This window comes from Sander lucioperca, chromosome 12 (assembly GCF_008315115.2).
Source record: "Sander lucioperca isolate FBNREF2018 chromosome 12, SLUC_FBN_1.2, whole genome shotgun sequence".
NCBI lineage: Eukaryota > Metazoa > Chordata > Actinopteri > Perciformes > Percidae > Sander > Sander lucioperca.
The window spans coordinates 6,674,786-6,701,888 of NC_050184.1; the positions used below are offsets into that span (position 1 = coordinate 6,674,786).

Consider the following 27,103-nt stretch of genomic DNA (forward strand, 5'->3'; position numbering starts at 1 on the left):
CAGGTTGTTTTTTTGTGTAATATCTGGTCATTTTCATTATTTACATTTACATCTTTGATTTCATTTATATGTAATAGAAATGTTATATTTATGTTTTTTGTAACTTTAGACACTTGGACAGTACAAAGATTAGTATAAAGTATTATTCTAGATCAACTTTAAATTGAAGGAGCCTTAACTTTTGGATCATGTTTTTTTTTTTTTAAATCAATTCATCATACCAAGGTATAGTGTTGGAACATAAATTCTAATTCATCTCAGCAGTACGGCTCTTTCTCATAAAACTATAGATATCATCAAAGTGTTAGATCATTTAGAGCATTCAGAGTAAAATGTATTTCACCTTGAAGAAATACTTAGTAAATGTGATAAGGTAACCTGTAAATGAGCAGGGTCCTTTTTGTAATGAACTTCCTACCTTGCAGATGGCCATTTGAAGGGTTTTTTATGCGGGCAGAAAGTGTGACAGTTGTGCTTAGATGAGACCTGCATAACTGGTCATAGTGCAAGAGGTTTTAGGCGCTGAGCCCAAAATATGTCATTGACTTGTGCCACACACAACAGGAGATGGCTTTTGCATCACAGTGTGAGTGCTAGTAAATGATTGGTTACAGGAGATTCTCCAATAAATTAATTGTTTCCACTTCATGGTTAAGTATGTGCTACTCTTCCAAATCGAGTGCTGGTACTTGGTTATTACACTTTAATAGCTCGCTTGCCAAACTAACGATATATTACTCCATGTGCTGGCTCAGATCAGAGAAGATGAATTGGCTATTAATTAGAGTTGCACTGAGAGGGCACAGGGGAGAGACTACTCATAGCCTTGCAATCAGTGTCAACGGTGGCCCTTTTCTGACTAGGACAGCCAGGGCAGGCCCAGGTCACTGAGTGTTATCATGAAACCCCTTGAATCTGGTGGAAGAAGCAGCCTCAAACAAGGCCACCATCTTGTTGAGTCAAACAAAGGACAAGGGAGTTTAACATCGCGCAGCTGCAATTTCATCTGATGATTTTAGTCAGGAGTGCGGACAGAATGGCAGAGATGCGTGGGAGGTTGTTTGGCTCCATGAAGTTCCTTAACAAAAGCCTCACGTCCGAAGGACTTTGAATTAGAAAGTTATGGGGGAAATATTTGACGGGCAGAGATGATTTGTAGGGAATATTATTGTTTGGCTCACTTTTTTTGTGCAGCCTCTGAATTAGCCTTTTTATCACAATTAATTAAGCTTGCCTATAGGAGATGTTCCATCTTGAGCTCATCCACACAGGATAAATAAGTCAAAGCAGCAGGATATATGTCCTTTTATTGGCTGACTTGATCTCGGAAGCATCTGTAGTGGGGGGAAGCTGTCTCTGTGGTGCGACTTTGTGGAAGAGTCTTTGCCATCACTCACTTTGAATGCTTCTTTTATGACTCGTTTTGTTAAAAAACTCTTTTTTTAATGCAAGGTATCAGGAGTTATGGCCTGTCTATGCAAATTAGGACATTTTGACAGTTTGTTATTCATGTCATCGCCTTTTTAAACACTTAAAGACAATAAATCTCCCTGTGACAGGCTGCTCCGAAATTGCCACTAAATATTATTAAATATTTTAACAAGTTCCTTGTAAATATGCCTTAAATGTTTGGACGATGGGCAGAAAGAAAAATGGCTTTGCATCAACTTATTAGAGGCTATAAAAGTGGCAGTGATTTATCATGGATGTGGAGCAACTCAGGCCATCTTTTTTTTGTTTGCTTATTCTGTTAGCTTGCTTTGTCCTGATGTGCACATTAAAGAGAGAAGCATCATGTTAAAAGCCTGCAGTTCCACAAGTCATGAAAATGTTAGCAGCAGACATTGTTGTACCTGTAGTCCTTGAAAGACAGAGCGATATATGGCAACAGCATTTTAAAGATTTAAAGCTTCTCGTACCCATTTACAGTTTTGTGTGATATCAGTCCAGTTGATTTGATGTTGCCCATATTTGGTTTGATATATGTCTAAGGTGAAAATGTTGTTAACTCAGGCAGCTTTTAGCTTTTATTCTACTATTTAATTATTTTCTGCCACATTTAAATGACCTGGTTTTCAAGAGTGAAGGTAAAATCTGAATGTTCTTATGACCATTCAAAGGAAGCAGTTTGTGCAAAAGAAATGTTATCTCTTTCTGCATGACATATTATCTGTGGCATTGTAATGCTTCTGTCCTGTGACACTGATCAGCAGATAGCTTGTCATTCTCCACTATCCTCTGGCTTCTGCGCGGCTGTATTACTGTCCAACACAATGATGGTGTTGGTGTGATATGAATCGGAACAATCTGTCTGCTGTGTTACTTCTGAATGTATAATAATCAATACTTTTCTCTGGTAATACTTGTCTCAAATCTCCTTAATTACAAAGTCAAGCTACAAAGAGAAGCTGAACTGCCTAAAAATAGTTTGAGATGTGACACAGTCTTGTGGTTTGTGGTGCACCTTTCCATCGGTCAGGGCTGGGAATAGAGCATCAGATCAGGGTCATTCAGAGTAACACGACTGTGTTTCAGGGGATTTATGTTTTAAACTGGCAATACGCAGATTCCTTCATCCGCCACATTCCAGCTTTTACATTCAGAAGTCAACTTTTTTTCCTGACTACCCTATCATTTTGTGACTTAAAGCGGTTTCTTAATTTATTGCACTTCAATTACGATCAAGTTCAACTTCATGTTCTTTATTAACTCTTAAAAGAGGAAATGATGTCGGCCAGCACCCACAAAGACAGGAAAAAAGAAAAAGATAAAAAATCACGATTTGCACAAAATTGCAAGACACAAAAACATTAAATGAAAACACTGTCTTATTCAAAAATGCTGACTGTGCAGTTATCTTAGTGGTTTTATTACGTAGTCTCCTAGTCACTGAAATGAAAGAGCTATCAAAAAAGCCTGGTGCATATTTTTTATAATATGCATCTGCTCCAGTAATGCTTTCAGAGCTTTTGTGTTCATTTTTAGCTTTATTTTGTCACTGCACTCTCACTGCGTAATTCACACATTCTCTACAGACCTGACTGACACCTGTTACCTTGTTTGTTAGAAGATGCTTCTTGTCCTTAGTGCGCCAGAGATGCACAGAAAGCATAAAGACAAGACGCTCTGCACAACTGGGCCTTGTCACAAATCAAGGATGTGACATTTATTTTGGATTTTGTTTGTTTTTCAAGGTGCACAAAATATTGACTACTTAATATTAGCTTTTATGCTTTGCTTATACTGCAACACTTCTACAATCTGATGAACAAGGGTGGCTTTCTAGACATCTTGATCTTGATAAGTGGTTTTGTTTATTTGATGCTCATTATCATATTGTGTCTTACTGCCTTTGCTCCTTGATGCTCCTTTATAAATATGAGTAAGGCAGTCATGTAATCCACAGACCCCTCACGGTTTTGGTTAGAAGCCACTACAGTATTCTCCAAATCTCAGTGCTGTCTGTACACATCACTCTTGCTGGTTAGTGTGACGTGACGCCTGCCATGTCAGCAACATGGCACATCTCTGTTTTCCCTCTCTGGAGCCCTCTGTGAGTTTTCCCTGGGGTTGGCAGAATAGGAGTGCCCCTTGTCTGACTGGATATAACCTTGCCACCAGCTTGTGTGTGCATGTGTGTGTTTTTTCCAACTCTAAAGACTTGAACAATGATGACTCAAGCCATGCAGAGTACACCTCAGGGAAAATACAGTGGAAATAAAAATAACAAGTGGATTTTTGACTGCAGTCAGATGTGAGAGGAGGCACGCTGGCACTCGGCTAAAAGCCTGAGCAGATTCTGCCCCCCCAGTTCATTAGATTAGGCTGTCTCGTGTTCAGGAAGTGCTGAAAGGCACTGCAGATTGTATCTACACAAAATGCTGTCCTTACGTCCAGAGACAGTTGCCAGTCCCAGTCTTTGAAATTGATTGAAAAGTAGTTCTCAATCCAGTTAAGGACTGATATTGTGGTCGTATCATCGTGGCCCTCATGCTGAGGGTTCTTATTAGAAGGGTTAAGTATGAGGATGTCTGTGTTGGTATTTCTGCGGTTGCTCATCTGCTCACCGCACATGCATTTTTCTAAATTATTTATTTTCCTGACACCACCATATGGTGCTGTAACTTGTTTGTCTTGGAGCATGCTGGAGAAATGCAAGACCTAGACTGGATTACTTCTTGTATGTATACATGGGAGACCCTCTTCAAACAATGCCTGTTTTTTGTTTTGTTGCCTTTCTTTTGCTGGGTGGGCTCTGTTGATGCAATTCTGCGCAACCCTCTACAAGAGTTCTCTTCTCATCTACTTGAAAGCAAAGAGATAATAAACATAATTGGGCCAAAATGTGCAGATGTTTCAAAGAGATGCACAGAGGCCGCTGCCATTGGTCTGCAGTTGATGGGACAACTGAACAAGAAGCTTGAAGGGCTCTGAAACCCTGATCTTCTTTGAAATGCCACAATTAATTGCTATGCGTTGTCCCCAATGCATGGATGATTAAATGTGCTCCTAATCTTCCCTGATTTGTGGGGGCACCTTGCCGATTTTATTTGGTACTGTTAACATTTTCATCCCTGCATTATGCATGGTGCTGTGGGGCAAGGAAGTGCTGCAAACAAATGGCCTGAGAGATCGGTGTAAACACAGCGTACCATAAGAGGGAGAAGACTAACAGTTCAGCACCGCCTCCCTCAGTCTTCTTTTGACAAACTTGACAGCCCCTTGTGCAGCTTGGCTGTAGCTTAGCAGAGCAGTACAGTGTGATTATCATTGTCAGTTATCTCAGGTATTCAAAAATGTTGACTGAATTAGCAGATATATATGGAGAGTACAGGGTTGGGGTTTGATTAAAATGGAATATGCTCATCTGTATCTTTATTAATCAACAATGAATGCATGTCTGATAGAATATTTCTATCTAACTAATTGAATATGATTCCTCTTCCTTCAGCATGTATAGGCTGAGGTCATTTTCACTAGTTAATTCTGACAGCCAAAGCAATGTGGTGCTGGTTCCTTTGTGTTTAGGGATTTTAATTCCTCACTGCAATAATCAGTGACTGATGGGAGCCTAGTACTTTATGAAAGCATGCCAAACGACATGTGCTTCCTTTTGAACATGAAACACTCCAGAGTAGAAATATGAATTTTCACATTAGAACCATACTAACCCTCTGATTAGGATTTACTTGATCTGGGATCTTGGCTGTTAGAAGTGCAACGCTGCACACATGGTCTGCCCGAGTTGTCAGCTGTCATGGCATTGGCCCAAAGCCTTACACTTGGCAGGTCTTCACCCTCTCACCTCCGGCTGACAATGCAAATACAGGCAAACGATGTGTAGCCACTGGACAGCTCTGTATACACTGATGTAATTCCATATGGATAAAAAATAGTCTGGTCAAGTTGATCATCAAAATGATCTTCCTTTTCACAATGATGGTCTGCTGTTTTCGCAGTTGTGTCAGTTCTTCATTTTAAGTCATAAACCAGTCCATGCTCTCAAGTTCTTGCCAGTATATGCAGTGCTTATTTTTAACCCAGTCCCTTGCCATGAAAACACTTTGCATGGCATTATCAGTAACTAATGCACAAGGCAATAGAAAGAGGGCAGATATTGTTTTTTATGGCCTGACCTTTGAGACATTATTATTTTTTTGATGAATAACTGTTTACTCTGAATGCAGGCATTAAACAAGTTTCCTCAAGGTTTGCCGGCATTGGGCCTGACACAAATGGCAAAACAAAAACATCTCATCCTGTTCACAGGCAAAGTTATGCATGCTGTCAGTGGATGTGGAAAGTCTGTTTTAGTGGACTGGAGAGTAGTGTTAAATAGGTGGCAACCAGTTCATTAGGATGCCTTTCAGAGCATGAAAAATGACCTTTTCCCTTGTAATTGTAGTCTGAGTTCATAGATAGTTGACTGGAACCAGAGCATACTGTACGTTGACAAGGATCACTGGAAACAATTAGCATTGCATCTCACCAGTCAGTCTGCAAGCAGCTCTCAGTCACAACTTTTAACACCTGATTTGATTATATGTGACAAGTTAGATGAATAAGCAAACACATACATTATTTAATTCATCAAGTACATTGAATTGCATCTAATACTTTGTGTGTATCATGTATCATAGTATGTTTTAAAAAAACTTTAGTTAAAAGCATGATGTTGTATTCTCATACAATATACAGTAGTCCTTGATATTCCTCACTGCAAGTTTATTTAGTATTTAGTTTTAGTTTAGTTTAGTTAGTTTAGTTCACTGCATGTAAAAAATGTAAATTGGAAACCTACATATATAGTGATTTAAAAACATAATGAAAGTTAGCCTTCCAGTGTTCAAACCTTTAAATGTATTTGTAGTCCCAAAATGATTAGTATCTTCTAATACTGTTAAAGGGTTGTTTACGTTAGCAAGGTTTGTAAATATATGAAGAAACACATTTTACTCCATTGTATTTATAGCTGGCATGTAGCTCCTGAGATCTTTTAATGTACTTTTTTAAGTTGATCAATTCCATTGAAAGAGATACAATGTTTAATGTATGTACTGTATGTCTTTTCAACACGCTCATCTTAATCTGACATTAATATTAATCTAGAGTCTTAGGGGAGTGCAGTGTATTTATGTCACTTGTGGAAAGCATAAAAAATGTGTTTAAGTCAATATTTATGTACAGCTTTAGTCTGGCGATGTATGTTGCCATATACAGCTAAGGTTTATAGCTTGTGTGTTAAACATTAATATATGTAACAGTTTTGGATAACTTTTCTTCTTTTGAATCTACATTGCTGTCATCATCAGAAATTTCCCCTCCTAATTTGTGGTGTTTTGCTATGGCAAATGCGGTTAAAGAGAGCAAATATTTAAGGTATCTGCAAATGTGATGCACATCTGTCAAACAGCCCAAGGGTGAAAACCAGCACATAACAAGGCAACAAATGCTGATCTGGGACTTCTCTGCGGCAAAAATAAAATATGGCTCAAGTTTTCATTAAGGTGCTATTGATTAGCTTTTCCTGGCAATGAATTATGGACAACATTAAATAAAAGGGAAAATATTTTTATGACTTTGCTTAGGCCATGCCAGATTCCCCCTTTGCCTCTTGTATGCTCGCCCTGACAGGCATTTTGTTTTCTCTCACATTCTTGTGGCTTTTGTAAGAAAAAAAAATCTGATTTTACTTTGATTACCTTTCCCATTTTAAATTTGTGTTAAACGATTAGGAGTACAGACTGCAGAAAGGTTTTTAGAAATTTCTAGAATTACATTTTTTTTTTTTTTTTTACTTGTTTGTTGTTGAGAGAATAATTTAGAATTTCAAACACTCTTCCTCGTAATGACCAGTTTTAAAATGTCTAAATATCCATAGAAACTAGAGACCATTCTTGAAGCATAATCCCTTTCCTGCGCTCCCCTTGTATGTTCAGTATATTGCAAAAGTGATATTTTCATGGAATTGATGTGATTACTGAAGGCCCAAGGTTTTTTCCTGTATCTGGGGATAGTAATTGCCAGTATGAAGAGTTTGTCTACTTTGATGACCCTATAAAGATATTCTTGGCACTATATCTTGAAATATAGTGAGAGTTCGTTCTGATGAAGCCACTTGGATGAGTGAAAAAACATCTTCAAGTCAAAAACAGAAAGTCCATTCTCATTTGATTTCCTTTGATATCCTTGATGACTGAGAATCTTATATATATAGTCCTTTTTAGTCCTTTTTCTACACATTTTTGCTGCTGTTAAGTCTTCATCTTACTGTACACCTTCATAAACTCTGCTGCACCCCCACACTGTGGCATATCTTATAAACATCTTATGCCTCTTATAATTGCGCAAGCATTCTTCATGACCTTTATTCTCATAAGTCTGTGCTGTGGCACTGCCTCTGGTGGCCAGGAAGAATGAAATAAAACACCATTCACCAGAGTAACAATCTTAACACATTCTGCATATGAATGCAGAATGTGTAGGCAATGGGACCAGATTTTGGTATCTGAAACATTCTGGTTTTCGTTTGTAGTCCAAGTAGTATTTACCAATCACGTTTCTTTTTTTAAGATTATCTTTTGGGCATGTTAGGCCTTTATTTTTATAGGACAGCTTAGACTTGAAAGGGGAGAGAGAGGGGGAATGACATGCAGCAAAGGAGTAGGATCGAGTAGCGTCGAGGAGTAAACCTCTATATATGGGCGCCCGCTCTACCAGGTGAGCTAACCAGGCACCCTACCAATCACATTCAAGCGAGCTTTCGTAGAATGCAGGTCAACAGTCCGTCTCTATTGTTGCCAGACCGATAGGCAATGGGTTCTGAGATTGCCAAAGTAATGACATTTTAAACTGGGACATATGGGGTCACATACAATGTTTTTTTTTTAACAACTTGTTATATGTATTATTTTCCTGGGAAAAAACAAAACAAAAATAAGACATAAAACAGACAAGACAACATATTTTCTCTTTCTGTCTGTCATGCACACCCACATAGGAACAGCTGCATTCATATTCCCTCAGGGTACACTATCTTGGCTTAGTTTTGACTTTATTATCACTGGAATGTACTGACAGTTGGTGTTGAACACTTGTATTAGAATAATTACATATCTTTACAGTAAATAATAGTTTAACTGGTCTGTCCTGTTTTGTGTTCTTAAAATCATTTTGTATTCCCACATATAAATTGTCTGTTTTCTTAGCTGGGACAAGTTGCAAGTTGCAGGGCCAGTTTTCTCACCTGGAACATCTTTTTTTCTTTTGTCATTTTTTTATCCTGAGTTCTGAGTCATTGAGTACAATGCAGTGAAAATGGTAATGTACAGCGTGACTCTGTATATTAGCATAAAGTCCTACATTTGTTAACACATAAATAAAATGTCCAGAGTTTGTATTTTTTCCATTGTTGTTTATATAAGCCAAAAAATAATGAAAGTGTCCTTAGTTGTATGAAATCTGAGAAAGGTATTATTTCAAATGCACTTAAATCTGGCCATAAGGTTTGCCCATGCAAGCTTTGTAGATTAAAGGCAGCTACACACCGGGCCGATAATTGGCCGTTGGACAGTCTGGCGAGGTCAGTGACTCGAGTCTGTTCCGTGTGTTCCGTGCCGTCGTCCGTCTGAGGGGCTGGCGGCCTTCATTTTGGCTGACCTGACGTGTTCAGTCGGAGACCGGGCAGTCGGGACTCACCGGGAAATGGGGAGCGGAATGAGCGTGACTAGAGCCTCTCAAAATCTGACGAAAATCTTTTAAACTGACCTTTGTTGATCTGAAATGAAGACAGATTCAGCAACTGCATGGCTTATTTCTCGCTTAAAATGTTTTCAGAAACATGTTTTGGTGAACTATTTTAGTACAACATGAGATCGTATTCTGAACAAGCCGCCATGACAGTCTGTCTTTGAATTTCCGGAGAAAAAAGAACCACGTGACGCGTTCGTCCAATCAGCTGCCGGTTTTCATTTTTTGGGCAACAATACAGATTAGCGCCGCCTGCTGTTATGGAGACGTATTACGTCTCGTCTCTTCGGTGTGTTCTGAGGCACTTTTTGGTCCAACTCAGGGAGACTGATCAGTCCGACTGGCTTTTCTGCCGACGGTTGGCCGTCTGGTTGGTGTGTAACTGCCATTAGGACTTTTATTCTACAAGACACGTAAAGCAAATTTCATTTTAGAGGCATGTCTCAGAATGAGCATTCCATGCATTCTCTATGCTTGGTTTTAGAACACATACAAAAGTATATCCCTGGCATTGCGTCATCTGAAAAAAAAAAATTTTGCACTGTTTTTTGACAAATGTAGCCGCACCTACAAGTCATTACAGTAAATGCTGTATGAGCTCTTATGTTCAGTATGTTCTCTTTACTGTGATATTAAAAATACCACACATGAACAGCATGACATTGTGTTCCCTTTGTGAAGTGCTGAAACTAGTTCCTCAAGTGGAATGACCTAAAAAACATAAAAGAAATGCTGTGAGAACTGAGTGCATTTTTCAACTGTATAGGTATGGAAGTTAGTTAGTTTGTTGTTACAGTTAGACTGAAATATATTGCGAAATTATTTGCTTTTTTACTATTCACAACCAGTAAATATGCATTTGTAATCATTCATTTTAATTTTGATGGCTGCACAGTGAAGTAATTCCATTATGGTCTGGCAGTTTGTTACTTAAACAGCTTTAAAGGTGATGACATGTAAGGCCTGTAATGAGACCTGCCTCACCCTCCCTCAATGAGCTACTCATTCATCTAATATACAAGATCGCTTCATATTAAATTTAAAATATACCGACTTGCTTCATAATATCTGCCATTGGTGTGTTAGATGAAAAAAAAACTAGGTACACTCAAATACTTGGATATTGGTCTAAACATTTCAGCTGTATTCTAGACATCTGAAGCTTAGTCTTCAGTCACAGAACACATTTTTCATGCATTGAACATTACTGCATGGCAGAGCGGTGGAGTAAGAGCTCACGGATTTGAATGATATGTTTTTAAACAGACAGATATTTTATTGTTTTAGATAATTTACAATGTAAAAAGCTTTGAAATCTGTCTTTGGTAGTTCATTAAGTTTCCACTTAATGACAATCAAGAAATGACAAATCTGGTATAAAGCTGCAGTGCATAGTTAATAGAAAATGTTTTAGATGTGACAGCGCTTTATAAAAGAACGCCATGACTGCTAGCTGCTCTTCAGTGTTCAGACTGCAGGCACTTAGTGCACCAGGTGTTTTGCCCAAGATTTTTCCACAAGACAAATGGAAAAGTGCCATATCCTTTAAACATCCAATTAATATGTCTTATAAGACTCACTGCAACTGAGCACCAAAAGCTCAATTTTATTACAGTTTCTTGTTTTTGTCAGGCATAGCTTCCAGTTTACGTTTTCAGGTAATTATAGAGCTGTGCACACTAGAGTGGCACAAATTAGCACTTTGGGGGAAGAATCAGTTGGCTGGATGCCCATCATTGCCTGTATGGCCTGGACATGATAAACACACAAACACAAATGTCTGTAAAAGGCACCCAAAGTGTGCATCAACATTTTAATGGAGGATGTGTCTTGACTCTTCATGACTTTGAAAAAACGTAATATATCTTTTAACGTTGTTACAGGACAGTTCTTCCTGAAAACTAATATAGGTCTGTACCATTATCTCTTCTGAATTTATACTATAAAATTGGATAATATTGCGCTTTCATGACAGGTGAACCCTGAAGAGTTATTTGTAAAAACAGGCCAGAGAAACTAGATGTCAGATGGGACTGAGCAAAGGAATTATCGTGGATGATCTCAAAACACAGATAAGTGGATGTTCTGACCTAAAGCTGTTGGGTCAAGAATCTTTTAAAGTAGTGCACTGTTTTTGTTATGGCTATATTGCTTAGTTTAAGATGGATGCACTGAAAAAAAAACATTACAGTAAATGATGAATTGAGAGGACATCATAAAAGGCAGAGCTGAGGCTTTGCCTGTGCAAGAGCTTGTTGTGTGAGGAATCATGTAAGCGTTGTGATGTGGTCTAAAGAGTTTTTTTCTATCGTAGATGCCATGAAAGAGAACTCATGGCTGTACTAAAATGCTCTGACAGCTAAAGCTCATGGTAGAAACTACAGGACAGAGAGCAGTGATTCCTCCTTATTACATTTGGAATTTCCTTTCAACTGATTGAAGTATCAGCATATTGCTGCCATATTCCCTTTCACAAGAGCCCACAGTTTTAATAATTTGCAGAGTGAAGGGGGCAGATGAGAGGTTATCAAAGTCACTTGCATTCGTTTAATCTCTGAAACACTGCCATTCACTACATGTTCTAGAATAAAAAAGAGCAGTTTATAGTTTTCACTTGAAGCAGTGTTAAAAGCAGACAAATAAAGCCGTATCAGACACTCTGCATTAATGTACACTATTTACCCGGTGTGGATGTACTGTATGCATACAATGATCAATACGTGCCAAGAAATACTATATGTATTACGTTTACAGTATGATCATGTGGAGGAAAAATAACAATAAGTAATCTCTTGTCATTTAACTGTTCCATACAAAGTTAATGTAATCCTCTAATGTTTAGTGTAACGCATCAATCATGCAAAAATCTATTGTTGCATTAGCCTTGAAAGAACAATAATAATAAAAATGCTATAATGGTTTTTGCTTCCTTTCCATAAATCATACTTGGACGGTAGGGAGGGGGCATCTTAACTTGCCACTTCAGCTCATCTGAGCATTTGAAGGGATGCTAAATACTGATATGATATTGAACAATAACCGTTGGTCACTTTCAACCTGAAGTGGTTTGAAATACTGCGTGACACAGACACTTCGCTTCGAACAGAAGTTGACCCAACACTTTCTACAGTGACATAAAGCAGTTTTCTGTTCAATAGCCACTCAACAATGGACTGTAAATCAACAGTAAATGCATAAAAACAGTGCATACAAGAAGATTAATGGTAACACTGCAAATCCTTTTAAACAAATATTAAAATAAGACCCAAATCAGCCGGAACGTCTTAACAGGTCATGCTCACTTCAGTTTTGAGCTGGGCCGCGGTAGCTGCCAGGCTGTCTGAATTTACATTGATATTAACATTTGATTAATAACACAGCTCTCCCTCTCAAGACGGGTTATGTTCTAAGTGTATATGTCTGTGATGTATGAACAAAATGCAAATAGTATCAAAACATGATTGGACCACAATGTTCTTTCCAATGGTTAAACAGCACATTAGGATACATAAATTAATGTAAAAGTATAACAGTTAAGCAAATCTCCTGTTCAATAATTTTTCATTATGCAAAAACAGCCATGTAGCCAAACACATATGTATAGAGAGGATTGCTGAAGAGCACAGCTTTCAGATTTGATAAGTGGAAGTGCATTTCTACCATGTGGTTTCAACCTGGGACCTTTACAAGTGCTTGTCAGAGTAGCGCTCAGAGTACTGCCTAAAGAGGCTTTTCGATTTTACAGAGAATACACTCTTCCCTGGAAGTGGGTGGAGAAGATAATTCTCCAAAAGAGGAAGAAAAAAAAGAAAACTAGAGAATTAATAAACCTTTTTAGTCGGCATAATCATTCATTTTGAACTTAAACTGAACAGAGCAACAAAACAAATCATTTTTGGGGAAAGAATACATGTATTTTAATGCCCTCAAGCAAAACTAATTAAAGATGACACCTCATTTACATAAATAAGCATTATAATTTGCATGCATGCACAAGGGAATAGAGTCAGAAAAGAAAGCAATATTTTGCAGTCTGCTAATTTCATTTTATTCAGGATTTAAGCCTAATAAAGATTCATTTTTGAGGGGAAAGGAAAGTAATCAAAGGGGAAATTTGAACTATCTCCAAAGATGCAGCAGCCTTCTATTGAAAGGGCTCTTTCCGAGTCACCAGATGACTCCTAATCTGGAGTGGCACTTCCTGGCCCAGCTCCAACACCAACTCCTTGAAAGGTAAAAAAATTTTAGAGCCCAATTTATTAGTATGCAGTTCTGGCATCGGGTAGAGAATTAATGGCGGTGACTGATAATGACTGTAATCGTGGCACAAATGGGGTGTTGAAATAGCAAACAACGGGCACAAGGCATGTAATGGGGATTTTATTAATTACCCAAGGTCCCTAGCATGAGCAGTCTCCAGGATTTACTGTGGCCATGCCAGCCGGTCGAGGAAGGGTCGGGCCAGTCTAAATCTGACAATGAAAGGGTCACTACAGAGACTGCAGTGTGGGCAAAATGGAGTAAAGTGGCATGCTACTGCACTTGCTCTAAAACGGCTTTATAATATTATGAGTGTTACTGGTATTGAAATGAGGGGTGGGGTTTTATTTATTTGACTCATTTATTTGGGTTTGGATCATTTGAAACATCAGAATCCTTGAGTACAGTACTTTTCATTAAATGGTTACAATGAGTTCGACTAAAGCAGAAAGAGGCACATTTGCTCATTCAGCAAGTGTTTAGTCACATAAGAAAACATATCTAAAGACCAGAAAAAAATCAGATAAACGACGCTCTTTCTTTTTGATTAAGTTATATAGTAAATGCAGTCACCTACAATGAAATAAGCTCCCTCCATCTCTTTGTTGGCTATTAGAAAAAGAAATCAACATATGGTAGCACTGTCAGGTAGGATAGCCCATTCACACATCAACTCATCAACAAGAGAGGATTGATTAAAAGTCCTTTTTATTACTCACTGCATCCTTAATGGACGCTAGACTTTCAAAATGGAAGAAACAATTAGAGTTTTACTGCTTTGTGGGCACTACTGATTTATATAAATCACTGCACGGGTGTAAATTTTCCAATAAAAGACTGAACCACTCCTAGCATACATAATCAACATATCCACATTTGGTACACACTCTAGACTCACACAATCTCTTTAAATTGGTAGGACTCAACAGTCACACCAATTCAAGCAACCAATCAACAGATTGGGTGTGCTTGATGGAATTTCTAAACTGTTTCTATATGCTTAGCACTACTAATCATACCCAGTGCTTTCGGCCCAAAAATATATCTCCCCAAGGCAAACAAACATGGCTTTGACTTCTTATATTTCAGTGCTGTATGAAGTAATGAATGAAATTGGAGTTTACTCTAGTTCATTTAGAGCAGTTAATATGAATGTTGCAGTGATTTCCACCCATGTGTGGTTTGCCCAGGCACGAGAGAACACTGTCATTGTATTCAGATGTGGAAAGCTGTTGAGATCTATTTGAGAAGGAGGTTCATCTGGAGTCATTTTAAGCATGCTGTACTTTTAAGACATACTACTACGACTACTTTTGACACCAAATGGAACAACTGCCATCATATGATTTTGACGATAAGGATGCTTGGGATTTAGCCTTATGCCTGGTAAAGTGAACATAGTTCTCCTGGGCGATGTGGTCACTGGGCTCCATTGAAACATGAAGAAGGTGGAGCCATGGTGTGCAAGGCACAATGTAAAAAATGCCACTCCCTGTGATATAGTCAACCTGAGTTTTAAATAGCAATTAAAGTGATACTCCACCCAAAATCTGTCTTTGGAGTATCAAATAACCACACTCTAAAGGCTTGAAACGTCACTGTTAAAAAGTTAGTCATTTTCTTATCCTCATTTAGAAAGTGGTGGTGGTCAGCTTGTACTGTATTTCTATCAGTTACAATAGATCCTTAATTGGGAACAGTTTTCACAGAAGAAAAAAGGTGTTAAAACATCCATAAAACTGAAAACCAGTGCTTCAGAATAGTCTGTGTCAGCTGTCCATCCATATGCTAAGTTAAGAGCCAGTGCTTTGCCTAAATATGGCTTTCTTCACATCAGAACAATGAGAAGAAAGAACAGTGTAGGTAAGCAGTGCACTTAGACTGTCCTTCACAAAAAAGTTTTGTATCCTATGTGAAAAGTGGTGTTTGATAATCAAAAGTGAATCTTTAAGAGACAGACATACCCTTGTGCTGTAATTCACACACATTCCATCTAGGTGTGTGGAGTGAGCTTACCAGATCTGTGTAGACTGCTCCTTAGCTCTGCTTAAGGCTAGCGGCTCAAGGCTACATTAGCCACTACTGGCATAACACACGCGCATCTCCAACTGAACTGTCGGTGGTTGAGCTGTACTGTGTGGAATGTAGGCGCCAGGACATGGAAGAAAAATGGATGGAATAAAAAAGATTGTGATGCATCAATTTAAATCCTTGAAAAAAAACATGCACACACAAACAAGTCAGCTAGATGATATTTCAGTGTTAAATAAAGCCAAGAGTTGGAAGACTTTAAAAATAATTGATAAAATGAATGATTGAAACTCTGAGATCTGTAGTGATTATACGAGCAGCACGATGCAGGCACAAGCTGTTTCTATATCCCCATTGTAATAACCATGAAAACATACAAAATGCCATTTAGATAAGTGTTCTTAAAAGAAACCGATACATTTAACATTCTTCATACTGATATGAATAGTGATTCATGCCAGTATTCAGTGAGTAAGAATCTTTAAAGCTGGCTATTTTTCTCTCAGCGGGGATTCTAAAGTAAAAACTGCAAAAAAACATATAAAAGGTGGGCCAGCTGCACATTGCATTTATGGGAGGGGTAAGAATGAAACCTGGGTGCCTTTTTGCTCAAGTCACATTGCGTGACAAAGGTTTGTGTATATTGTACAGTATTTTTATCTCATACCTATGCCCAAGGGCAACTGTTGGTAACATAACCTCAGAAAACCTCACCATTCAGGTTCAGATTTTCTCTTTTTGTCATGCACATGCTTTACGATATGAGCATGGCGCACAAAACCTTGTGTTTGTTTTTTTTGGAGAGACGCAAGCTCAATGTTCATAAATTATTTTCACCATAGCTTGAGTACCCTTTGTATACTGATTGACCTTCTTTAAAATAAACAAATTCCAATCCGTAGACATAAAACACTTTATCCTCTCTCTGGGCTTATAACATTTGATTTGCAAAAAAATTGGCACCAACTGACAATGATGGAAACTTTCCATACTTTGTAAATTAAGTAAAGGAATCAAATTTTATGAAACTTTGCTTTGTTTTCCTCACTTAATTTAATTATTATTAATCATTTTAATGAAACCACCTGATTAAATTGCTTCACCAAGGCACAACATTCACAGTCACTGAACAGTTAACACATTTCAGCTCCTGTGATTGCTGTTTTATCACCAAAATCAAAATATGCACGTTTTCAGTACCTTCCCTCATTCACATGTTCTGACAAGGCTTTCACAAGTGGCTTGGCTCTTGGTTGTGTTTATAGGATTACTGTGTACTATAGTATACCTTGTTTTATTGTTATCATTATTATTTAAACATAGCTTTTTTGGGTGGATTGCGGAAAGAATTCCCCTTTTAAAAACTGTTAAACTTACAGGAACATTAAATAAACTTGAAACTGATTTGTAAATAGTAAAAAAGTCTACATATGTATAGGTCTACATATATTTAGAACTGAACTTGTGCCTGTATGAAATATGGGCATAGTCTTTGAATGTCATTTCCCCCAAAAACCTGTTGAATATATGCTTTTAAATGCTTTTTATTGTTGTCTACTCATTTGTGGTTTCCTGTCCCAGAAAGAGTCATCACTGTAATGGAAAATACCAGAAAGTACATACCCCATTTACTTGTGAAATACCCATCTTCCTGAATTTTTTTGTCAGTGTTTTTTTTTTTTTTTTACCTCAAGTACCTGTTCCATGGGTGTGTGCATTTCTTTCAATGCATGAGGTCATGTGGGAAAAATGCATTGAAAAACAGTCATTCCATAACATATCGAAACCTGCTTTTGCGTAATAATCTAGATATTTCAAGTATCAGCCCCATCTTAAAACATGCATTGAATGTACCTTCATGGTTTTATTTTTTTTTGTTCCTCTTCTTGTCCTGCCTCTGAGGTGAGAGGGAGAGATTCTTTGGCAGTGACACACACAGAAGTATCACCTTATTGCTCACTTTTTCAACACATGAAAAACACAAAGAGCTGAACCAGATGTTCAGGTTCTGATCTGAAAACCAATTGCGTGCATTGCAACAAAAGTGTTAGCATATACTGAATAAATAAATGACAACTTTTTGTCAAAATGAAATGCTACTTTTTGTTTGTCTTGGTGCCAAGCAATCATTGCTGTTGTATGCTGTTGTGTCTCTGCACTGCACTTCTCAGAGATAAGTTTTAACTTAAACAATGGATATTAGATATTCTGTTGACTATCTTGAGAGTGTGTTGAGATGTTGTGGCTATCACTACTCATGGTAACTACTCATGGTAACTTCTAAACTTGTTGCTCCTTCTGGTAATCTAAAATCACTTGGCAGAGATTGTATTCCTGCAACAGAACAACAAATACACTGAATTATTATTGTGTTACTGTATATGAATTAGCAGTAGACAAAAACAAAAAAACAAATGTCCAATTATTACTGGGACCCACTGTGAACAAGTTAGTCAGAAGCAGCAGTCATGTGTTGAGGAGGAGATCCCTCTGTGTTCCAGAGGTGTCTCAGACAGGCGTGTTGCCTCACCTGGTCCTGTGTTTACCTCAGATGGTAGGATTAGGAAGCAGCCATGTGGAAGATAATCCATCGTGCATTTACTTGGCACTCAGACATGGTCCTCGGCAACGCTTCCTCTCTCCTAAAGGTAGAGCAACGCCCTTAAGGAATGCGAGAAATATCAACAGCATTTTGAGACTCTCAGAGTGTGATACAGCAATGTTTTGACAACCACATGGGCTGCAGTTTGCCCTGTGGAGGAGGGTCGCAGGTGGGCTGTTTGGGGATCAGTGAGGAGGGGTGTTATGATTGTGTCATCAACCAGTTGACAGATTCAGATGCACAATATAGATGAGTGTATCATATACTGTCCGAAGCAGGCAATAAGTGAACTCTAGAGTTGTGCCTGGCTTCTGCCAAACATACTATCATATTATTTTTTTCATTTTAAAAGTTATTGAATATTAAACTCTCTCCTAACCTACAGTAGCTCATAAGCTGTGCTTTAAGTCTCTGGTATGTTGTAACAACCCTTTGTTCTTCCGATGAAAAGTACATGAGTTCATATTTTTGTTAGCTGAACCATGTTGCTTTTTTAAATTGCCTACTCCATTGAATGAAGACCCGTAACTTGTCACAAGGAAGACTTGCCTCGTTGACTTATCTGTAGGTACAACTTTTTGGTACATTTGTTAACCTAGCATTTTGTGAAGTAAACAAGTATATAACAAATTGAGCTTCCACATTTACAGTATATTTCTACCAGTCTGTCTGCCTGACAGTGTCTCTTTCGCTTGATTTAAGACAACTAAAACAGTTTATACTAAGAAGGCAATAAGTAAAATATTTCTAATAAAACAGTGAGGTATTTTATACAGCTGTTTATTTGTTAAAAAAATTGCACCATAACCACTAAGGGCCCTATTTTAACGATCTAAGCATACGGCGTGAAGCGCATGGCGCTGGTGCGTTTAGGGCGTGTCCAAATCCACTTTTGCTAGTTTGACGGTGGAAGAAAGGGTCTGTGCGCTGGGCGCATGGTTCAAAAGGGTTGTACTTAGTGTCTTCATTAATTCATAGGTGTGTTTTGGGCGTAACATGCAATAAACCAATCAGAGTGTCATCTCCCATTCCCTTTAAAAGCCAGGCACGTTTGTACCTTGGCGCATTGCTATTATGATGGCGGATTTGCACCGTAATATTTTTATTTGTAATCTTTTGCATGTTTGTGTGCTGCTGCGCTTCCCTGTGTGTGTGTAACAAGCATAGTATGTGCACGCTGTGCATAAGCCTAGGCACATTTTACTAATTTGCTGTTAAAATAACAATGAAATGCTGTGCTATTGACTTTAGACCAGGTTTTTGTTGGTCATTGGCGCGATCACTTCCCGCTGCCTCAAGATAGCAATACACCAAGAATTCACCTGAACACACCTCCCTGTAAAGCCCCTGACACACCAACCCGACGGCCGACCGTCGGCAGAAAAGGCAGTCGGACTGATCAGTTGCCGCCCCAAGGTAAAAAAAGTGCCTCAGAACACACAAAAGTGACGCCGACTTGAGAGTACATTCTGCGCGTGCGTGAGATGTAATATGTCTCCATAACAGCAGGCGGCACTAATCTGTATTGTCACCCAAAAAATGAAAACTGGCAGCTGATTGGACGAACGCGTCACGTGGGTCTGGCTGCTCCCAGATTTTTCAACCGGGCATAATGACGGCTTCGTTCGGAATACGATCCCATATTTTACGAAGATAGTTCACCGAAACATGTCTCTGAAAACATTTTAAGCGAGTAATAGGCCATGCAGTTGCTGATTCTATCTTCATTTCAGATCGACAAAGGTCAGTTTAAAAGATTTTCGTCATATTTTGAGAGGCTTAGTCACGCTCAAACCCGCTTGTCATTTCCGGGTTAGCACTCCACCAATCAGATTGGTCATTGAGTCCGACTGCCCGCCTTCCGACCCAGCAAGTCAGGTCGGCCAAAATGAAGGCCGACAGCTCCTCTGACGGACAACGGCACGGAACACACCGAACAGACTCGAGTCACTGACCTCGCCAGACTGTCCGACAGCCGATTATCGGGTTGGTGTGTCAGGGCCTTAAGACCAGCACGCCCACGGGCGCAAAGATGGGCGCAGGTGCATTTGTTATTTAAACGACGCGGGCGCTGGACGGGAAATTGACAACTGCGTCGGTCTTAAACTGGCTTTGCGCTGCGCCCGGTGCAAGATAGGACCCTAAGTATATAATAAAGGCAACTCTTAGGAGGCCTAACTCCAGTCCTATGTTAACTTTGATAAGAGATTAAGTTTCACACGGGGCAAAAGACATGGTCAAATCTATAAATTTGATCACATTTTAGGAGACTCTGCTGCTGTGACTTTACAGCTTTATCTTGTGTGTTTTTGGTCAAATGACTCGCCCTTGATGTCGTAACCACATCACCACCTCCATCACAAACGGTAGAAAGCAAGTCTTATTTATCCAATGTGCTGATAATTAAGCCGTTCTCATTAGTGACATAATTGGAAATGTAATTAGCAATAGTAATAATTATTGCATTTAATACCTTTTCTCTTTTAGTTATCAGGCTCATTCACACTGGTAATTAGCAGTCACAGGATTTTCATACTTTTGTCCTAATTCATTATGGTCACCAATTATTTCTGTTGTATTTTACATCAATAAATCATTACCGCATTCATTTAGATTTTTCAATAAACATACAAACACTGTGCTCGCCTCGCACACATTTCAGACTACAATTCTAATTTTTTAGAATACCAAAGCTGCATCGTTTCAGCTTTTTCTTAACTTCACTTGTCAACCAGCAACAGGAAGAATGAGGTTTATGGGAGATGTCGTCTTAATTTTGAGAAACACAAAGTAGCATCTTTTTAAAGATGACATTTCATTTGCTGGACCTTCATAGAAAAAACACTCCTTTCTTCTTTTACTTTAACCAGCTGTGGCCAAACACAGGAGATGCTGCCTTGGTCATACCTGGATGAAAGACGGTCAGGATTTTTTGTTTTCCCCTGTTGGACAAGATTAAGTGCTTTAAATATCTCATTTCAAACAAACTACATGTGATGGTAAACAGCTGTTTTATGTTTATCTACAGAAATCAGATGGCAGTAGAGTGAGCATCGGGCAGAGGCGATAACTCCTCACCGGATTCAGCTTTGGCACACATTGTTCAACAGGAAGGTGAGTCTTAAACTTATATTCGCGTCCCATCACCCAATTTGTACTGAACATATGTGTTCAATAGGTAAGACAGTGATGGGTAAAACAACATTTCAAGTATAAATAGGGGCTGGATTGGTTTGCCATCATTGAGAGGTCAAACTAATTGATTTGTAATTTAGTTGTACGAAAAAGCATTTGACAGTTTGTTGAAACAGTTCTCAAAGCAGTTTCCATCAGTGGGAAATTATTGGATCATTGACTTTACTTTCGCAAAATATGGCTTGTAATATGCAGTATTAGTGTCTCTGCTCCATGTTGAAGTTGCACCTCTGTTTCGAGGAACAACTTAATTGTCTCGCAAGCAGCACGCACGAGTCATGATACCCCAAGGCCTAGATTAATTAAGCTATGAAAACCCACGAGCAGAGAGCATTCAGCAGGTGCCTGTTTGCCTTGGTATGGGACTTGTTTTTGGCAGTGGTGCAGTGGCTCATTATAAATCTATAATTAAGTTACAATTTTATTTGCTTTTTTTAACATACTGTCATAGGGGATCAACATGGCTCAAACTCTGATTCTGTTAAGTGCACTCTTGGCTATATTGCTATTGTATCCGCTATTCTTCCTCAGGAATTATACTTTGAAAAAAAATATGTGAATGCAAGGGTGAGAGTATCACTCACTGGTTGTTATACTGTGCCTCCTACAGGTGTTCTTGTTTTGAACTTGCTATTGAGGCGCATCTTGTAATTCGTAAAATCTCTTGATTTGTTCTTAATCCAAAACAAGCTGATTTGCACCCTCTCACCCCCTCCTCCCCCTGCAACACGCTCTGCATCTCAGCACAAAAACAAACATTGCGCCCTCCTGCTGGCTGAAGGGATGGTCCTCAGAACCCCCACAGCTAAGCTCATCCCGTGTTAGGGTGTCTTGGCAGCGCTAAGTGAATGCGATGAAGCCGCTCTCTCAGGGCAACGTCTGCTATTTTGAGTCACCTGCCAGCAAAAAGGGAGGGCGAGATGCACAGCAGGGGCCTGAAGGAGGGATGAGCAGGGCTGTGGGAGAGAATCCCCCTGCCTGCAGGGTGGTCAGACTAAATGAGAGTCACCACCACAGCAGTAACGTGTGCCAAGAGCTCGCTCGAGCTAACAATGTGGCCTGTGGAGGGGCAGACTGGGAAGGAAATTGAGGTTAACAACATTGTTACATATTAAACAGGGCTCGTCTGTGCACACAGGATGTGGAATGGTTAATCCTTGAATAGTTAAGCATGTTATTTAGTACTGAAATCCGTAAGAAATTGTTTTAAATCAATATACTTGTGGTTCTTTCTGGATATGCTATTCTAAGGAACAAAGGATCAGTAAGACATTAAAGTAACAGTGAGGTAATTTTTGCTGTGGAAAGCTGCAGTAAGACAACTTTGAGTTTTTAGTTTGAATATCTTGAATTACTGTTTCTATAAAAAATCAGCATTTCTTAAAACTCGTTGATTTCAGAATAGTTCCAAACAAATTCTCATATTTCAATTACTGTTACCTCTGAGTGGTCCAGATTTTTGTAAATATTTAAAACACAACTCAGCGAAACAGTATAGTTATATTTGAACTTAACAGTACGTCCATAAACTCTCTTCAAGTGAAGTGACTGGTCAGCAGGTGTGAATAAAAGAGTGTTTTCACAGGTGCTAATTGTACATTACATTACAGTTTAGGTCTGAGCACTGGTTTTCACAGCTCAAGCCTTACAAGTGAATCTCACCGCTTTCTTTTACTCTTTCCCCCACTGTGCTTTGCCCAGGGGAAAGACGCCTTCTACGTGTTGTAATAAGGGTAGCTGATATAATGAAGGTCATTGTAATCAGAGCTAATGTGCCAAGGAGTCAAGACACTGTAGCTTTATTTGCCAGCAAGGCCCGGCATTTGGTACCCATGGGGATCAGGCTGATAGTGTTATCTTTGCTAACCTGACTCTAATACAGGCCTTGCTCCGCTGTTTGTGTCAGTGTCGGAGCTGAACTTTTCCCAGTGATCCCTTCCATGTGTGGATGGGCATGGATTGGGCAACACTCCGCTCCATCCTGGCTAAATCCTATCCCAAGGTGTTTGGCGTCTCTCAGTTCACATACTGTATTTAAAGAACTGTGCTCCCTCTCTCTGACTGTCTGACTTGGAAAACAGAGTGGGCTCACATAGGCTTCGATTGAATGTACTTGACATAGAAATATTACATTGGCGTCTGCTGAAGGACTGGCTCGAAAGAGATGACCTCTAAATCTAATCCTATCCCTCAGGATATGCAAATGTCCTCAGCTCAAATTTGATTTGTTTTTGTCAGTTCAGGACACAGCAGTTTGTTTACAACTGTTATCTAACACAGTGTAAAAAACGGATGGTGCACATACGTAGCTCTACTTTATAAGACGTTTTACAACCTTGCTCACCAGACCAGTTTTGATATTAAGGTCTTGTATAATTTTGCCTTAAACTTTGGCATTGAGATTCCTTTTTCTTAGCGTGACAAGATAAATTATACAGCAAAGTATAGCTATCAAACTGAAACAAGTCCAATAAAATGATCCAACTACAGTAGAGAATAATTTACTGTAATTACTCTATTAAGTTATTGTTGAGGTTATTTGTAAAACTGGTTGATAATTAAATATGGTACAATATAAAGAGAGAGCTATTGTAAAAACTTGACTAAGACAGTTGTGAAACTGTAGTTGCAGAACTGGCAGCTCATCCTTTTTTCATTCATGAGAATTTGAACACAGAGGTCTGATCACCCATACGTGACTCAATATTCATCAGGAACCCCTAATCCCAAAAAAATCAAAAACAAAACTCATCTCTACCGGGGATCCCCAGCAGAACGTGAAGGAAGAAAGAACTTGATTACCATTTCTTTTATTTTTTATACTTGCCTTTTAATGCGCCTTTTTCCTATTCATCTGAGCGCCTCCAGGAAAAAAGGCTACCCATATCTAACCCCATGCAAGTCCCCTGGTCCCATCATTCAAACTTCCAAGCCTCTCTTTGCGGCTTCCTAGAGGACCACGGTGAAATGATCTCTTTTGTTTCGCATCATTAGTTCCATCTGTTGTGCGAGCAGGCCTGTCTGTTCCGGAGCATGGCAACGTGATGGTCGCCAGGGGCGATTGGAGACGCTACCGTCCCGGTGGCTTGTGGCTCGACCTCCGCCACCACCATTGCCTCGTCTGTGATCCCCATGACACTCTAACTCTTGCTTGACTGTTTTAACTTATTTATTCATACATCTGCGGAAAATAGAAGCACAAGTGTGCTTCATGTGCATGAAATACATTTAATTTAGTTGCTTTTAAAGAGAGGAATTTAGCTGTGTGATGTTATTTTTAACCTTGTACAACACTGATACTCATGTCGTTGTAGTTGAAGAGCAGTCTATAAGTTTATAAAGGTGAGTGATAGTGAAGCAATATTTACTTTGTAAAAAAAAAAGTAATCTCGTGATTGCATGCAGTTTACTATACAAATCACGCTACTTGTCAATTCACATTGTATGTCCACTCTTTGTGTCGGAAACAGGCTTTAATAGGTCAGATTTGTGTGCTTTTTTCTTGCAGTCAGTAGTAAATGATGCACCAACAGATGTAGCATTTTCTCTAAACAAGGAAATATATTATTCATGATTTACATGAATGATAAATCTTCAGAAAGTCTTAGCGCTGATGGGCATACACAATTTAACATCTGTCTTTCTCAGAATAATTACGCATACCAGAACACTTGGGACCCAGTGTTGGATTTTTTCCTCTTACTTTACTTGATCTAATTACTTCTTTAAAAGCAAAATATTCTCTAAAGAAGACTGGAATGATAAACATGCCAGCCATAGCTACGCTCCACTAAAGAAAAATCCAGGAAAAATCTAGGTAAATCTTGTTCTTGTAAAGACTGCTTTTTAGCCCTATGCACTGTGAAGCCATGCAAACCCCATCATACCAAAGATGGGGAAATGTGGCCTTACTTTCTAATTGTAATTCGTAATTCCCAAATGAATATTTCCATAATGTCTCCCAAGTGAATTGCTCTGGCCTTATCACCATAGTCTGAATGTACAGCACAAGGGCATCTGTGTGCATGTCAGTGCGGAGATCACCAGATCATTTTCATCCAAGACGGAGCCATCAAAGGTCATAGCCATCCAAATGACCTAACCTTGCAATGTAACACCTGGGTGTAAAAGTGGACTCATCCTATCTACTGAGATGGGTGTAATGTACCTCTAATGTATAAAGTGCGGAAATAAAATAAGAGTTATAGGTTGGTGGAGGAGGTTCAGAGTGGGCTAGAGAATACTGTAACTCTATAGGGTGAAATAGCAGTGTTGCTATCACCCGAGGTGACAGGCTATTACCAAAGTGCTGTATTTGTTGGAATTATTATGAAATAAAGTCTGCTAAAAAGGCCAATATTCAGTTTGAATTGATTCCTGGAAACCTCCAGAAGTGAATATGCTTTCATTTTGATAGTATTACTATGGACAAAATGTGTTGTGTCAGTTTCACCTCGCCATTACTTTGCTCCATTAAGGCAAAACCGACTGATTTTATTTTTGCCCAGTCTATTTTCTGTGATAAAATGAAAATTGGAGAGCTTTATTAAGTCTGAATGACACCTAAAGCTGAGAGCCAACAGGAAAATAAGTCATGTGGGATCTAGTTTCAGTTCATTTTTGCTCAATTCCCATCTACTGATCAAATACTGCACTTTCCAGTAGGGGCCTAATGGGAGTGTCAAGTTCACTAAGGCCCTCTCTCTTCCTCTGACTCCATTACCTGATAACAGCACTGGTTTTGACACTTATTTGCACAGTGCAGTGAAGCTATGCTTGTGCTGTGCACATTTGTAGGAGGTTGTAATTGAAGCTATATTGAGGCCGTTTTATTAATTTCTACAAATCTTCCCTGCACATGTGTCCAAGTTTTCTATGGGCACTAACCCATCTCATTTTCTTTGCTGTACCCTGACTATTTGAACTGTTCTTTTTAGTGAAGCTTTTGAATGCTGCTCCTCTTTAAGCCAAACAAACATGACCACTGATGTCTTGGGTTCAGGGCCTTTCCAACAACCTTTCAATAAAACAAGCTCAGCTGTGAGACATACAGGATCTCTCATGCTGGGCAGCCCCGCTGAAAATACCCTCCCTCCTGTTTCAAAGCCATCAGCTTTTGGTTCCCCCAGGAGAGCCAGCATTATCCTGCAGGGCTTATTTAAACTTGTTGGGAAGGTCTTTCCTTTTTCATGCAGTAGGTTATATGACATTTAGGAGAACCTCACTACATATGAAACTGATTTTATTTGGCTTATCGATCCAAGTTTCAAGATGATGGCAGATTTTTGATATGGCCTGCATGGTGCTGGGCAGGCAACACCTGCAGTCATCTGCCTGTGGCATAAGCATAATATGATGGATGCTGAGATGCCTGGGAGGCCTGCTGTGTTTTTCAGATTTTTAGCACTTTGCAAGTGACAGTAACCTGAAAGGTGAGAGGAGGCGCAAGAGAAGGAAGGAAGGAAGGAGAAAGCCAAATGAGGGAAGATGACAAACACATCCTTTACAGCTTGATACTGTCAAGTCCTGACTTATTTTTATTGACATTTTCTCTTCTTACCTACAGTATAAGATATTTACATAAATAAATGTAATTTCACCATCTCTGGTTTCAGTGTCAAACACTGACGTGATATTTTGATAAAATTCATTTGTTCGTGTAGATAGTGTATCCATTCAGGCTGTTATATTGCATCACCTTATAGAACTGTACTTTATTGAATTTAGGCACTTTCAGTGCAAACCCTTTTTTTAATCACTTCTCCT

General features: G+C 39.0%; 1 protein-coding gene across 1 annotated transcript in view; it reads left to right on the forward strand.

Moving 5' to 3' along the window:
- Positions 1–27,103, forward strand: part of casz1 (castor zinc finger 1) — a 189,320-nt gene that overhangs the window by 20,901 nt on the left and 141,316 nt on the right. Inside the window, exon 3 of the mRNA XM_036008580.1 lies at positions 21,171–21,256. The gene's annotated coding sequence lies outside the window, so the exon portion shown is untranslated. The remainder of the gene's footprint in view (positions 1–21,170; positions 21,257–27,103) is intronic.